This window comes from Eptesicus fuscus, chromosome 9 (assembly GCF_027574615.1).
Source record: "Eptesicus fuscus isolate TK198812 chromosome 9, DD_ASM_mEF_20220401, whole genome shotgun sequence".
NCBI lineage: Eukaryota > Metazoa > Chordata > Mammalia > Chiroptera > Vespertilionidae > Eptesicus > Eptesicus fuscus.
In genome coordinates, this window is record NC_072481.1 from 100,677,115 (window position 1) to 100,694,564 (window position 17,450).

Below are 17,450 nucleotides of genomic sequence, written 5' to 3' on the forward strand. Positions count from 1 at the left end.
ATAGTGGATAAAAGTTAATTTTTCTGCTTCCCTCCTTGAAGGATGAGCTACTCAGAGTCTAGGAAGGAGGCAAACACTTAATAAGCAGCAGTCAGTGATAGGTTTGAATAGAGCAATGAGCAGAGAGATCTCAGAGCACCAGGGAGGGAGTGAGCAAGGACAGGGCCAGCAGAGTCTGCAGGGCAATGAAGCATGGTTCCAGTGGGCCCCCCAGAGCTGGGCCCTAAGCTGAACTCCTGGCTCTGACAACAGAGGGGGCCAGAGCAGAGCTGCCTCATGAGCTGCGTGTGTACAACGCAGAGCAATCCTCTGAAACTGCCCCAGACTCAAGGCACTGCTGAGGCAGCGGGAGACTGAAAGGGGCCTCCATCTAAATTAAAGGCCAGCTCTCTCATGGCTGGGTAGGAATAATTCAGGTCAGCCAGGAGCAGGCGAGAAGAGCTCCCAGCTCCTGCCCTGGGTCAGGCCTGTGCTTACCTTCCAGTAGGGGAGACAACACAGCAAATCTGACAGACAGTGACATTCACTGTGCGCAGCAACACCAACGCTGGGAGGAGCCAATGCTGCTGTGCAGACAGGCTGTCAGGGAAGGCCTCCACCAGACCAGATGCAGCTGTGGTGCCAATACGAGAAGGGGAGGGAGCTGAGCACTCATCTGGGAAGAGGGAGCCAGGCAAAGGCCCTGGGGAAGTGAGTGACAGGGAGCCCAGGAAGAGCTGAAGCCAGAGAGATGACAGGGTAGGGTTCCTGGAGGACTTAGTCTCTGACTGTGAGCTGGGAGGAGCCTTGCAGGAATCAGAACAGGAGGGGCTTGGACAGACAGGTTTTATCAGGACCCCTCTGGCCGTTCAGTGGGGAATGGACTAACTGTGGGAATAAATGAAGGAAGAAACCAATGAATAAATGAATACAGAGAGACAGGACAATGGAAACCAGGAGCCAGCCTAGGCCTGGTACCCCTGTGAGTGTGGTCCTGTTGGAAGGCGCCTGGCCACTGGGAGGCTCTGATATTGTCCCACTGGGACCATCAGTCTGGTCATTCTCAAACAAAATTGTGAGAGAAAAGATATCTTCTTCACCATACATATCCTCGTTTTTCATTATTTTTACATTTATTTATTTTTATTTTTGTCTCCCATCCTCACCACCTCTCCTTTGGCAACCATCAACTTGTTCTCTATACGTATGAGTTTGTTTCTGTTTTGTTTTTTAGATTCCACAGTGAAACCACACACTATTTGTAAGTGAAACCATACACTATTTGTCTTTGTCTGACTTATTTCACTTAGGTCCATCCATGTTACTGCAAATGGCAAGATTCCATTCTTCTTCATTGATAAATAATATTCCATTCAAAAAAATATACACACACACACACATATCACATATTCTTTTTTAAAATATATTTTATTGATTTTTTACAGAGAGGAAGGGAGAGGGATAGAGTTAGAAACATCAATGAGAGAGAAACATCGATCAGCTGTCTCTTGCACACCCCCTACTGGGGATGTGCCTGCAACCAAGGTACATGCCCTTGACAGGAATCGAACCTGGGACCCTTGAGTCCGCAGGCCGACTCTCTATCCACTGAGCCAAACCGGTTTCGGCCATATCAGATATTCTTTGGCCATTCACCTATCAATGGGCATCTAAGTTGCTTCTGTATCTTGGCTATTACTAGTAATGCCACAATGACCATGAGAGAGCATGTATCTTTTCAAATTAGTATTTTGGGTTTCTTCAAATACCCAGAAATGAAAAATCTGGGTCCTGTGAAACTTCTATTTTTAGTTTTTTTGAGGAAGCTCCATATTCTTTTCCATAGTGGCTATACAAATCTGCATTCCCACCAACAGTGCACGTGGGTTCCTTTTTCTCCACATCCTCGCCAACTCTTGTTAGTTGATTTATTGATGATAGTCATTCTGACAGGTGTGAGATGATATCTCATTGTGGTTTTAATTTGCATTTCTCTTGCAATTAGTGACTGAGCATTTTTTCACATCTCTTGGCCATCTGTATGTTCTCTTTGGAGAAGTGTCTATTCAGATTCTTTGCACATTTTGTCATTGGATTTTTGGTGTTGAGTTGTATGAGTTCCTTATATATTTTGGATATTAACCCCTTATAAGATGTATTGTTGCTGAATATCTTCTCCCATTCAGTAGGTTGTCTTTTTGTTTTGTTGATGATTTCCTTCGCTGTGTAAAACCTTTTTAGTTTGATATAGTTCCATTTGTTTATTTTTTATTTTGTTTCCCTTGCCCAAGGAGACATACCCAAAAAGATATTGCTAAGAGAGATTTCAAAGAGTTTACTGCCTGTTTTCTTCTAAGAATTTTATAGTTTTAGGTCTTACATTTAAGTTTTTAATGCATTTTGGGCTTATTAATATATTAATATATGGTTTAAATAAATGGTCTAGTTTCATTCTTTTACAGATATCTGTCCAGTTTTCCCAATAGCATTTATTGAAGAGACTGTCTTTATCCCATTGTATATTCATGCTTCCTTTGCCATAGATTAATTGACCATATAGGCATGAATTTATTTTATGTGTCTCTATTCTGTTCCATTGATCTATGAGTCTGTTTTTGCCAGTATCATGTTGTTTAGATTACTGTAACCTTATAGTATAGTTTGATATTAGGTAATGTGATAACTCCAACTTAGTTCTTTTTCAAGATTTTGTTCTTGAGGTCTTTTGTGATTCCATATAAATTTTAGGATTATTAGTTCTAGTTCTGTAAAAAAAAAAGCCATTGGAATTTTTAAAGGAATTGCACTGAATTTGTATATTGCTTGGGGTAGTATGGACATTTTAACAATATTAATTCTTGACTGCTAGAGACTAGAATCCTAACCTTACCACCACCTAGTCTGGTCTCGGAAGCAAACCTGGTCACTACAGCCACTCTGGTAGAAGACCTGCCATCCCAGCAGCAGAAGCGCGAACCCTGAGACCTCCATCTGCAAAAGTGCGCCGCTGAAAGCGGTAAGTGCAACCTCCCCCTCCCCAGTGCCGGAGCTCAGGACTCGCTGAGTCCCCAGCCCATAGGCACCCGGGCACTCCACTGCCCAGGCAGTGCTGGGGAACCACTGAGAGCCCCTGAGGGCGTGATTCTGCACAGTCAAGGGTGCGCGGCCCTACAGTGGAATCTCTGAACTGCCTCTTCCTAAATAACTGCCCAGGGACACCCCTGCGGTGCAACTTCAGTGCCAGGGGGCTTCAGAGCTTTGCGCCTTCGGGCGCGCCACCAGTTCGCGCACACTCCCGGGCTGGCAAACTCAGGGCCACATCAGGGGAAGGCGCCCTGAGCCCATATATCCACAGGGTCCTCTGGAAAGCTGCTTTGGGCCTCTGCTGGGTGTGATTCTGTACAGGCAAGGGCGCGCTGCCCAACAGCAGAAAATCTGAACTCCTTTCTCCTGAATAACTTCCCACATACACCCTAGCTGTTCAACTTCAGTGCCAGAGTCTCTCAAATTGCGTCAGAGGTGTGCGCCAGAGGGCGCGCCACCAGTTCCCGCACACTCCAGGGCTGGCAAACTCAGGGCCATAGCAGGGGAAGGTGCCCTGAGCCCATATATCCACAGGGCCCTCTGAGGAGCTGCTTTGGGCCCCTGCTGGGTGTGATTCTGTACAGGCAAGGGCGCGCTGCCCCACAGCAAAAACTCTGAACTCCTTTCTCCTGAATAACTTCCCACATACACCCTAGCTGTCTAACTTCAGTGCCAGAGTCCCTCAAAGTGCGTCAGAGCAGTGCGCCTGCAAACACACCTCCACAGAAGGGAATATACAACAGGCAGGCACCCTGAGCCCATCTACACACAGGGTGCTAGTGGGAGCCACTGGGAGATCTCCCAACAGACGGTTCCTGGGTGCCACTGTGAGTTCCCACTGGACACGCGCGATTTCAACTAAGGGTGCAAGACAGCAAAAACTGGGACACTCCACTCCAAAGCTGCTGACTTTTAGACACCACAGTTGTGCCTCTCAAGCTTCCAGGCCTACATCAAGAGAACCCAAGTAGCTCAAGTAGGGAGCTACACTAGATTACCAAGCCCAGGAGAACTGAGAGATTATACCAGTAGCACCATCACCAAAAGATCCTGGGTAGCAAAGCAATTGGAACTACAATTAAAACATTACAGGAAAACATGGGGAGACAGAAAGGAAATTCTCAAAGGAAGGAACAGGAAGAATCACCAGAAAGGGAGTTAAATGAACTTGAGGCTAACAGCTTAACAGAGAAAGAATTGAGAGTATTTGTTATAAGGATGTTTAAACGAATGGATGACAAATACACACAACTCAATGAGAGCTATAAGGAGCTGAATGAAAATGTCACCAACATGAAAAGAAACCAAGAGGAGATGAAGAACGACATAGCTGCAATAAAGAACACAATGGAAGGCTTAAAGAGTAGAGTAGAAGAGGCTGAGGACCGCATCAGCGAATTAGAAGACAAGGTAGGAAAAAACACACAAACACAGCAGCAATTGGAAAGAAGACTTAAAAAGCAAGAGGAGAGCCTAAGGGAGGTTCGGGACAACACAAAAAGAAACAACCTTCGAATAATAGGGATAAAAGAAGGAGAGGAAGAGAAGCAAGGAATAGAAAACCTATTAGAAGAAATAATGACAGAAAACTTCCCTGATATTGGCAAGAAAAAAACTATCCAAGTCCAAGAAGTACACAGAGTCCCAAACAAGTTGAACCCCAAAAGACTGACACCAAGACACATCATAATTAAATTGACGAACACCAACAACAAAGCAAGAATCTTAAAGGCTGCCAGAGAGAAACAGAAAGTTACCTACAAGGGATCTCCTATCAGAATATCAACTGATTTCTCAACAGAAACACACCAGGCCAGAAGGGAATGGAATGAAATATACAAAGTGATGCAAAATAAGGGACTGAATCCAAGAATACTATACCCAGCAAGGCTATCATTCAAAATTGAAGGTGGAATCAGAAGCTTCACAGACAAAAAAGGGCTAAGAGAGTTCATCACTACCAAACCAGCAATGCAAGAAATGCTAAAGGGGCTGCTGTAAAAAGAAGAAAGAGAAAGGCAAGAAGAAACACAAACACTAAGGAAAAATATGTCAACAAACAGGTACTTATCAATAATAACAGTAAACGTAAATGGATTAAATGCACCAATCAAAAGACATAGGGTAGCTGAATGGATAAGAAAACATGACCCATATATTTGTTGTCTACAAGAGACCCACCTTAGAGCAAAAGACTCACACAGACTGAGAGTGAAGGGATGGAAAAACATTTTTCAGGCAAATGGGAATGAGAAAAAAGCTGGGGTTGCGATACTTATATCAGATAAAATAGACCTCAAAGTAAAGGCTTTAATAAGAGATAAGGAAGGCCACTACATAATACTAAAGGGAGCAATCCAGCAAGAAGATATAACTCTGGTAAACGTATATGCACCCAATGCAGGAGCGCCCAAATACATAAAAAATCTGCTGGAAGACATCAAGGGAGAGATCAACATCAATACAATCATAGTAGGGGACTTTAATACACCACTGACATCAATGGATAAATCCTCTGGACAAAAAATCAGCAAAGAAACAGCAATTCTAAATGACACACTAGATCAGATGGACCTAATTGACATCTTCAGAGTATTTCACCCCAAAGCCAGGGAATAGACGTTCTTCTCAAGTGCACATGGGACATTCTCAAAAATAGACCACATATTGGGAAACAAGCAAAGTCTCCCCAAATTCAAAAAGATTGAAATCATATCAAGCATTTTCTCAGACCACAATGGCATAATATTAGAAATAAACTACAATAAAAACATTCCAAAAAATTCAAACACTTGGAAACTGAATAGCATGCTACTAAACAATGATTGGGTTATCAATGAGATCAAAGAAGAAATTAAAAACATCCTGGAAACTAATGACAATAAAAATACAACATTGCAAATCCTATGGGACACAATGAAAGCAGTCCTGAGAGGCAAATGTATAGCTCTACAGGCCTATCTCAAAAAACAAGAAAAAAATGTTAATAGATCATCTATCTCAACAACTCAAAGAATCAGAAAGGGAGCAACAAGAAAAGCCCACAGTGAGCAGAAGAAAGGAAATAATAAAGATCAGAGCAGAAATGAATGACATAGAGACCAAAAAAACAATACACAAGATCAACAAAACCAAGAGCTGGTTCTTTGAAAGGATAAACAAGATTGATGAACCTCTAGCCAGGCTCACCAAGAAACAAAGAGAGAGGACCCAAATAAACAAAATCAGAAATGAAAGAGGTGAAATAACAACAGACCCCACAGAAATACAAAGGATTGTCAAAAAATACTATGAACAACTCTACTCCAACAAACTAGACAACCTGGAGGAAATGGACACATTCCTAGAAAAACACAACCTTCCAAAACTTACTCAGGAAGAGACTAAAAATCTCAATAGGCTGATAACTATGGAAGAAATTGAAGAAGTTATCAAAAAGCTTCCAGCAAACAAAAGCCCGGGGCCAGACAGCTTCACAGGGGAGTTTTATAAAACATTCAAGGAAGAGCTAAAACCTATCCTCCTCAGACTATTCCAGAAAATTCAAGAAGAAGGAACACTTCCAAGCTCCTTCTATGAAGCCAGCATCACCCTAATACCAAAACGAGGTAAAGATAACACAATGAAGGAGAATTACAGGCCAATATCCCTCATGAACATAGGTGCCAAAATCCTCAACAAAATTCTAGCAAATCGAATCCAGCAATACATCAGAAAGATCATACAACACGACCAAGTAGGATTTATCCCTGGGATGCAAGGATGGTACAATATTCGCAAATCAATAAACGTGATACATCACATAAACAAATTGAGAGATAAAAACCATATAGTCATATCAATTGATGCAGAAAAAGCATTTGACAAAATCCAACACCCTTTCTTGATAAAAACTCTCAGCAAGCTGGGAATAGAAGGATCATACCTCAACATAATAAAAGCCATATATGACAAACCCACAGCCAACATCATACTCAATGGGCAAAAACTAAAACCATTTCCCCTAAGAACAGGAACAAGACAGGGATGCCCACTCTCACCACTCCTGTTCAACATAGTGTTGGAAATACTAGCCATTGCAATCAGACAAGAAGGAGAAATAAAAGGTATCCAAATTGGAAAAGAAGAAGCAAAACTGTCCTTATTTGCAGATGACATGATACTGTACATAGGAAACCCTAAAGACTCCATCAAAAAATTACTAGACTTAATAAATAAATTCGGCAGAGTAGCAGGATACAAAATAAATGCTAAGAAATCTATGGCATTTCTATACACCAATAATGAACTTACAGAAAGAGAGACTAAAAAAAGCAATCCCATTTACCATCACACCAAAAAAATTAAGATACCTAGGAATAAACTTAACTAAGGAGATAAAAGACCTATATGCGGAAAACTACACAACACTGAAAAAAGAGATAGAGGAAGACATAAACAGATGGAAGAACATACCATGTTCATGGATTGGTAGAATCAACATCATCAAAATGTCCATACTACCCAAAGCAATCTATAATTTCAATGCACTTCCCATGAAAATACCAATGGCATACTTCACAGACATAGAACGAACTTTCCAAAAATTCATCTGGAATAAAAAAAGACCCCGAATAGCCACAACAATCCTGATAAAGAAGAACAAAGTAGGTGGGATCTCCATACCAGATTTCAAGCTGTATTACAAAGCCACTGTTCTCAAAACTGCCTGGTATTGGCACAAGAAAGGACATATAGATCAATGGAATAGAATAGAGAACCCAGAAATAGATCCAAATCACTATTCTCAATTAATATTTGACAAAGGAGGCATGAACATACAATGGAGTCAAGACAGTCTCTTCAACAAATGGTGTTGGGAAAATTGGACAGATACATGTAAAAAAATGAAACTAGACCACCAACTTACACCATACACAAAAATAAACTCAAAATGGATCAAGGACTTAAACATAAGACAGGAAACCATAAAAATACTAGAGGAATCTACAGGCAGAAAAATGTCTGACATATGCCAAAAGAACTTCTTCGCTGATACTGCTCCTAGGGCAATGGAAGCTAAAGAGAAAATAAACAAATGGGACTACATCAAAATAAAAAGCTTTTTCACAGCAAAGGAGACCATCAATAAAACAACAAGAAAGCCCACTACATGGGAAAACATATTTGCCAATGATATCAACAATAAGGGTGTAATCTCCAACATTTACAGGGAACTCATGCAGCTTAACAAAAAGAAGATAAACAACCCAATCAAAAAATGGGCAACTGATCTAAATAGGCACTTTTCGAAAGAAGACAGAAGGAAGGCCAAGAGACATATGAAAACCTGCTCTAAATCACTAATCATTAGGGAGATGCAAATCAAAACAACAATGCGGTACCACCTCACACCTGTCAGAATGGCTATCATCAACAAATCAACAAATGACAAGTGCTGGCGAGGATGTGGAGAAAAAGGAACCCTCGTGCACTGCTGGTGGGACTGCAGACTGGTGCAGCCACTGTGGAGAACAGTATGGAATTTCCTTAAAAAACTAAAAATAGAACTCCCATTTGACCCAGTAATCCCACTCCTGGGAATATATCCGAAGAAACTAGAAACACCAATCGGAAAGGATATATGCACCCCTATGTTCATAGCAGCACAATTCACCATAGCTAAGATTTGGAAACAGCCTAAGTGCCCATCAGCAGATGAGTGGATTAAAAAACTGTGGTACGTCTACACAATGGAATACTACACTGCGGTAAAAAAGAAGGAGTTCTTACCATTTACAACAACATGGATGGAGATGGAGAACATTATGCTTAGTGAAATAAGCCAGGCAGAGAAAGATAAATATCACATGATCTCACTCATTTGTGGAATATACTGAACAACATAAACTGATGGGGAGAAAATAGATCCAGAAACAGAGAAACATCAATCAGAACGTCAAACCTCAGGGAAGAAATTGTGAGATAACCAGAAACCAAGAATGCCTGAGAACACCTTTCTAACCCCGCCGCCAGCCTGAATGCCCCCAACTGACCCCCACTGATGGCCTGCTTGCCCCCAACTGGCCCCTCTGCCGGCCTGCTCACCCCTAACTGCCCCTCCCCTCCGGCCTGATCCCCCACAACTGCTGTCCCATCCTGGCCTAATCACCCACAACTGCCCTCCCCTCTTGGCCCCTAACCATCTCTACCTTGGCCCCACCACCATGGCTTTGTCCAGAAGAACGTCCGAAAGGTCTCCTGGAAGGTCTCCCAGTCTAATTAGCATATTACCCTTTTATTAGTATAGATAGAGGCCTGGTGCATGGGGGGGGGGGGGCCGGCTGGTTTGCCCTGAAGGGTGTCCCAGATCAGGGTGGGGGGTTCCCTTGGGGGACAGGCCAGCCTGGGTGAGGGGCCTGTAGTGGTTTGCAGGCCAGCCACACCCCCATGGGGTGAGGGTCCCTGCTGGGGTGTGTGGCCAGCCTGGGTGAGGGGCTGAGGGCTGTTTTCAGGCTGGCCACACCCCCTTCAGGGTGGGGGTCCCTGCTGGGGGGCCTGGCCAGCTTGGGTGAGGGGCTGATGGCTGTTTGCAGGCTGGCCACGCCCTCCAGCGGGGACCCTCACCCCAATGGTGGCATGGCCAGCCTGGGTGAGGGGCTGAGGGCCATTTGCAGGCCCCTCCCTCAGCCGCCAGCCCAGGAGACTCAAGCCTCCCGCACGCTCAGGCTGGCTTTGTTCAGGGCAGGCAGGAAGCTTGGGTAACCAGGGGCGACCCAAGCCTCCCGCGTGCTCCAGCCTGCTCTGTGGCCACCGCCCACAGGCCCTTCCTTTGGTGGCTGACCCAGGCGGATGGGAAGCTTGGCTTCCTCTATCGCCAGGGGTGACCCAAGTCTCCGGCCTGCTCCGGCTGGCTCCGTGGCCATTGCCATCTTTGTCCCACTGATTTGCATATTCCCTCCTGATTGGCTGTGGGTGTCGCGAAGTGACAGTCAATTACTATATTACTCTTTTATTAGATAGGATGTTTGTAATTCTGTCACAATGTCGCCTTATGACGTCAGAGCAAGAAACAGACCAATTGTGGCTGGGGATAAACCACAGAGGCTTTCTCACGTTTTGGTCTAAAGACCCCTTTACTCTGGAAAAAAAAAAAGGACCCCCAAAGAGTTTTCTGTTTATATGGGATATTAGAGATTGATGTGTACTTTATTATTAAAACTTAAAATATGTGGGATGCTTCAGTGGCTTTTTCACTTATAATTTTTTAAAAATATATTTTATTGATTTTTTACAGAGAGGAAGGGAGAGGGATAGAGTCAGAAACATTGATGAGAGAGAAAAATCGATCAGCTGCCTCTTGCACACCCCCCACTGGGGATGTGCCTGCAACCAAGGTACATGCCCTTGACCGGAATCGAACCTGGGACCTTTCAGTCCGAAGGCCGACGCTCTATCCACTGAGCCAAACTGGTTAGGGCTCATTTATAATTTGAAAATCTGTAATAACTTTTGGCTTTTAAAGACCTTATAGTGTCTATACTTAAAATATTCAATTCCTTTCCCTTAAACTCTGATTGCTCTCAAAATGATGCTACAACTTAATTGATATCATATTATGGGAAAATAAAAAATAAAGAAAAAGAGAAAGAACAAAGAAAATTTAAGAAAAGAAAAAAGTAAGAGAAAAAATGAAAAAAGTAAAGAAAAAAGACAAGATAAGGTACATTATTAACATCTGTAAAATCGAGAGGAAGATAGCTTTCATCATATTTTCACAAAGATCATGAATAGATTTCTCATCAGAAACCTTAGAGGCCAGCCCAGCCAGGTGTGCCTCAGTGTTTGAGTATCGACCCAAGAACCAAGAGGTCATGGGTTCAATTCCTGGCCAGGGCATATGCCTGGGTTGCTGGCTTGATCCCCAGTAGGGGGTGTGCAGGAGGCAGCCAATCGATGATTCTCTCTCATCATTAATGTTTCTATCGCTCTCTCCCTCTCCCTTGTCCAGACGACCTTCCAGACAACCATGCTATGACACGCACTGATGCCAGGCCATCCAAGGCGGGTGCAATGCGATTGGTTGGGGGCCCCGCCATGGGCCCACGAACGCCCTTAAGAGGGAGGCCTAGGCCACCCTCTGCGGGGTGATCGATGGGGGGCTCCAAGATCGATTGCCCCAAAGAGGGAGGCTGAGGCCACCGACCGGCAAGGTGATTGATGGGGGTGGGTGGGGGGGAAGGGGGCTGTGCGATTTTATCAAAGAGGAAGGCCCAGGCCACCCTCTGCATGGCAATTGATCGTGGAGCCCTGGCTGGGTGGGCAGGGCCTCCCTCTGCTGGGCGATTGATCAGGGAGCCCAGCAATGGATCGCCCCAAAGAGGGAGGCCCAGGCTACACAGCTGGCAGTGCTGCGGCTAGTGGGTGGGGCCTCCCTCTGTGCGGCTATCAATCTGGGGGCCCCATGACCGATCACCCCACAGAGGGAGGCCCAGGCCACTAGCATATATGTATACCAGCATATATATATATATTAGAGGCCCGTGCACGAAATTCGTGCACTGGGGAGGGTGTCCCTCAGCCCAGCTTGCACCCTCTCTAATATGGGACCCCTCGGGGGATGTCCAACTGCAGGTTTAGGCCCAATCCCTGTGGAATCGGGCCTAAACCTGAAGTTGGACATCCCTCTCACAATCCGGGACTGCTGGCTCCTAACCGCTCACCTACCTGCCTGATTGCCCCCTAACTGCTTCCTTGCTGGCCTGATTGCTCCCTAACTGCTCCTCTGCGGGCCTGATTGCCCCCAAATACCCTCCCCTGCTGGCCTGATCACCCCCAAGGCTTTTATTAGTATAGATATGACCCTGCACAGAAAATTTTACTAACCCTGCTTTACAATAAGGGCTTGACAATTGAATCATTAGGACCAGACACCAAGATTTCCTTTCTTTGAATAGTGGAGGGAATACTTATCTTGTCTTTAAGTTGCCCGGAAATTAAAATGAGATAATGACTTAGAAAAGTATAAAAGCACCACATAAAGACAACTGTCTTTTTAATGAAGTGGTAAAATGAAAAACACTTTTTATTCTCCCCTTCCTTCCTTTACAGCTTTTATTTAAACTTTGAAATTTATAAAAATTTCACTCCAATTTTCATTTCTTTACATTCAACATTATTTTGTATTGGTTTCAGGTTTTATATTAGTTACAGAATAGTGGTTAGACAATCACATACTTTACAAAGTGTTCCCCGATATTTCTAGTACCCACCTGGCATCATACCACCATTACAACACTATTGACTATATTCCCTATTTAAGTGACAATGGGTTTACAGGTTCCTTTCAGTCTTTCTTTTGTGTTTCTTGTCCTTCCTTTTCTTTCTCACTTCTTCCCTCATTTTCTTTATATAGTATCTCAATTGGCCATCAAAGCTCAGTGAAGGCACTGGGACACGCTTCATCCATTTTACAGACCAGGAAACTGAGGCCAATTCCAGTTGGCTGTGGAACTTGACTCAGGAAGCCCTCAGAGCACACAGGAAGCCCTCAGAGCCATGCTCTTGGCGCTTCCTAAGGGGCAGCGGCCCAGCAAACAGAACAAACCTTCCAGTCAGGCTTCCCAGCCTCTTTCTCAAGCACCTCTTCATTGCGGATGCTCCACATTCTTTCCTCTCCCCCCATTCTTTACTGCCCCCCCTTCTCCGAAGCAGGTGGAAGGCTTCCCACTCACTGCCTAGGCATGCTCTGCTATGGGGCAGGGTGTAGCGAGCTTGCTTTTGGATCAAGGCAGGAGCAGGAGTCACTGCCTCTGAAGTGTGAAGGCCGCCTGAGCGAGGCCCATTAGCACTGGGAGCTTCTCTGAATCACGTCAGTCAGTCCAGTACCCTGCAGTGCAGCACCCCTCCACTGAGGTGGCTCCACCCCTCAACCCCCACCTCAGGGGTGAGGGTCCTTGCCCCTCTGCCAGGAGTCCTTCTATGCCCCTTGATCCCTGGCTGGGCCCACCCACGTCATGGGGGCACTGCAGAACCTCTGTCTCTCTGCAGATAAGGCAGATCCCTGCCCTAGGTCTCCGCAAAGCTATGAATCTGTGGCCAGAGGCCTGGTCTGGGTCTCAGCAACCACATGCCTGCAATGTTCCCAGGGACCCTGGGAGGGGCTGGGCGAGTCCTGCCACGCCCCCCCCAGGGTGGCGACCTCCCCGGGGACCCCCGGGAGCGGCTGGCTGGGCCCGGCCACGCCCCCCCCAGGGTGGCAATCGCCCCCCAGCCCCCGGGACCCACGGGAGCGCCTGGCTCGGCCTGGCCATGCCCCCCTGGGTGGCGATCGCCCCCGGGACCCCCAGGAGCGCCTGGCTCGGCCCGGCCATGCCCCCCAGGGTGGCGATCGCCCCCGGGACCCCGGGAGCGCCTGGCTCGGCCCGGCCACGACCCCCCAGGGTGGCGATCGCCCCCGGGACCCCCGGGAGCAGCTGGCTCGGCCCGGCCATGCCCCCCCCCAGGTGGCGATCGCCCCCGGGACCCCCAGGAGCGCTTGGCTTGGCCCGGCCATGCCCCCCAGGGTGGCGATCGCCCCCAGGACCCCCTGGAGCGCCTGGCTCGGCCCGGCCATGCCCCCCAGGGTGGCGATTGCCCCCGGGACCCCCAGGAGCGCCTGGCTCGGCCCAGCCACGCCTCCCCAGGGTGGCGATCGCCCCCGGGACCCCCGGGAGCGCCTGGCTCGGCCTGGCCACGCCCCCCCGGTGGCGATCGCCCCCGGAACCCCCGGGAGCACCTGGCTCGGCCCGGCCACGCCCCCCCAGGGTGGCGATCGCCCCCGGGACCCCCGGGAGCAGCTGACTCAGCCCGGCCATGCCCCCCAGGCTGGCGATCGCCCCCGGGACCCCCGGAACTAAGAGGATTGGGCGCCGCCAACTTGGTCTTCTCAATGGCCGGATAGGCCACCCGGAGTCGCGCCCCCAGCCTCTCGCAGGCCCAATCATGGGCATAGCAGAGGTGCGGTCAATTTGCATGTTTCTCTATTATAAGGTAGGATATATATATATATATATATATATATATATATATACACACACACACACACACACACATATACATATACATGTATATATATACATATATATGTGTGTGTATATATATATATATATCCATATATATATATATATATCCATATATCCTCTATAATAAAAGCCTAATATGCTAAATGTCTGACTGTTCATTCGATCAGTTGCTATGATACTCACTAACCACCTGGTCAGCGATGCTGTGGTGGGTGTGTGGGGTTGGCCAGCGATCGCCCGGTAGGGCGAGGCCCATGCTTGCCAAGTGATTGCACCCCACGCCTGTCACCCACAGAGGGAAGCGACCAGTGGAGGGGTGGTGGTGGTGGGGGGCAGCGCTGCACAGATGGCAAGCAGTGGCAGCGGCAGGGGTGGGGCCAGGTGCCAGCAGCCAGTGGAAGGAAAACCCCAATTGGCCCTGATTGCTGGCCAGGCCTAGGGACCCTACCTGAGGGGTCCTGTATTGCAAGAGGGCGCAGGCTGGGCTGAGGGACACCACCCCCCACATGCATGAATTTTGTGCACTGGGCCTCTAGCATATATGTATACCAGTATATATATGTGTGTGTGTGTATATATATATACATATATATACACACACATATATCCTCTATAATAAAAGCCTAATATGCTAAGTGTCTGACCGTTCATTCGATCAGTTGCTATGATGTTCACTAACCACCAGGGAGCAGATGCTCCAACCGGTACATTAGTTTGCTGCTGGGGTCCGGCCAATTGGGACTGGGCGAGGTGGGCTGGACATGCCCTGGAGCCCTCCCATGGCCCTGATAGTACACTGGTGGGGTCCCTCAGCCTAGCCTGTGCCCTTCCACAATCAGGACCCCTTGAGGTATGTTGGAGAGCCAGTTTCAGCCCGATCCGTGGAGGCCATGTTGAGGGACCCCACCGGTGCACAAACCTGTGCACCGGGCCTCTAGTATATATATAAAAGAGGCCAGCCCTGGCTGGTTTGGCTCAGTGGATGGAGCATCGGCCTGCGGACTCAAGGGTCCCAGGTTTGATTCCGGTCAAGGGCGTGTACCTTGGTTGCGGGCACATACCCAGTAGGAGGTGTGCAGGAGGCAGCTGATGGATGTTTCTCTCTCATTGATGTTTCTAACTCTCTATCTCTCTCCCTTCCTCTCTGTAAAAAAAATCAATAAAATATATTAAAAAAAAAAAAAAAAAAGAGGCCAGAAGGCAATGGGTTGATATATTAAAAGTGTTGAAGGGAAAAAGATGTCAACCAAGAATCCTATATCTGGCAAAACTGTCCTTCAAAAATGAGGGGGAAATGAAGACATTCCCAGATAAACCAAAGCTAAGAGAGTTTCTTACCTGCCTGGCATGAACAGAGTCCTTCAAGTTGTACTGAAAGGACACTCTCAGGAACTCAAAGCCTTATGAAGAAATAAAGATCTCTGATAAAAGTAAATACACAAATAGTTATAAAGGCAGGATACTCTCCATTTAAAACAGATTGGCAGGATACACAATGTTTTTGGATACACAATGCATAAAGATATAATTTTGTGACATCAACAACTGAAAAGGAGTGTGGTCAGAGCTATGTAGGAGCAGGGTTTTCTTTTATTATGTTCTTGATGTTAGGCTGGTATAAAATCACATCAGAGTATTATAACATTAGGATGTTTACATTTATGTAATCCCATGGCAACCAGAAAGAAAGAAGCTATAGAATATACATGAAAGTAAGTAAGAAGAGAATTAAAATGTTTCTCTACAAAAAAAAAAAAATCAACTAAATGTAAAAGTGACAATAATGCAGGAAATGCGGGACAAAAGCTATAAGACATATAGAAAACAAACAGCAAAATGACAGATGTGAGACATTTCTTATCAGTAAGTAAATATAAATGGATTATACTCTCCATTCAAAACACAGATTGGCAGGATGGGTAAAAACACATAATCTAACTATTTGCTATCTATGAGAGATTCACTTTAGATACAAAGACACAAAAAAAGCTAAACATGAAAAGGTGGAAAAAGATAGACCAGGCAGATAGTCACCAACGGTACTAATATCAGACAAAATAGACTTTAAATCAGAAAAGGTTACAAGAGACAAAGAAGGACATGATATATTAACAAGAGGTTCAATACAACAAGAAGATAAAATGATAAACATTCATTCATCTAATGACAGACCATCAAAATATATGAAGCAATTTCAATAGAACTGAAGGGAGAAATAGACAGTTCTGCAATAATAGTTGAAATCTTCAGTACCCCATTCACAATAATGGATAAAAGAACCAGACAGAATATAAGTGAAGAAATCGAGGACTTGAACAATACAATTAATCAAGCAGAACTAACAAACATACACAGGACACCACCCAAGAGCAACAGACACACATTCTTCTCAAGTGGACTGGACACTCTCCAGGGCAGACCATACATACTGGTATGTGAAGAAATCACAAGGTAAATTAGAAACTACTTAGATATGAAGAAAAACAAAACACAACATATCAAAGCTTGTGGGAAACAACAAAGCAGTGCTAAGGGGGAAATTTATAAAACAATTAAAAAACAAGGAAGTTCTTAAATGAAACTCTTACATTATAAACAGGATCTCAAATCAACAACCTAATGCAACTTAAAGAACTAGAAAAAGAACAAACTAAACCCAAAGCTAGCAGAAGGAAAAAAAGAAAACAGAGAAGAGACAAATGAAATAGAGAATAGAAAATAGAGAAATAAATAAAACCAAAAATTGAAAAGATTAACAAAATTGACAAAACATTAGCTAAGAAAAAAAAGAGAAGACTCAAATGATTAAAATCAGAAATGAAAGTGGGGACATTACTATTGACTCCACAGAAAAAAAAGAATTATAAGAGAGTGCTATGAACAACTACATTCTAAGAAGTGTGATAACCTAGATAAAGTGAACAAATTTCTAGAAATACAAAACCTACCAAGACTAATCACAAAGAAATAAACATTTGGAATAGATTCATAACTAGTAGGATTGAATCAGTAATAAAAAACCTCGTGACTGCCATGGCCAGCGTGGCTCAGTTGGTTGTAGTGTTGTCCCCTGCACTGAAGGGCTGTAGGTTCGATTTCCAGTCAGGGCAAATGTCCTCCCCTCCTCTCCCCTGCCCTCCCCTCCACTCCCTTCCCCTCCTCCTTCTCTCTCTCTAGATTCAATGAAAAACATATCCTTGGGTAAGGATTATTTAAAAAAAACAAAACACAAAACACCTAGACAAAAAAAAAAAAAAAAAAAAAAAAGCTCTGGACCTATGGCTTCACTGGTGAGTGCCCTCAAATTCTATCAAAACATGCAGGAGAAAGAACACGTCCTAACTC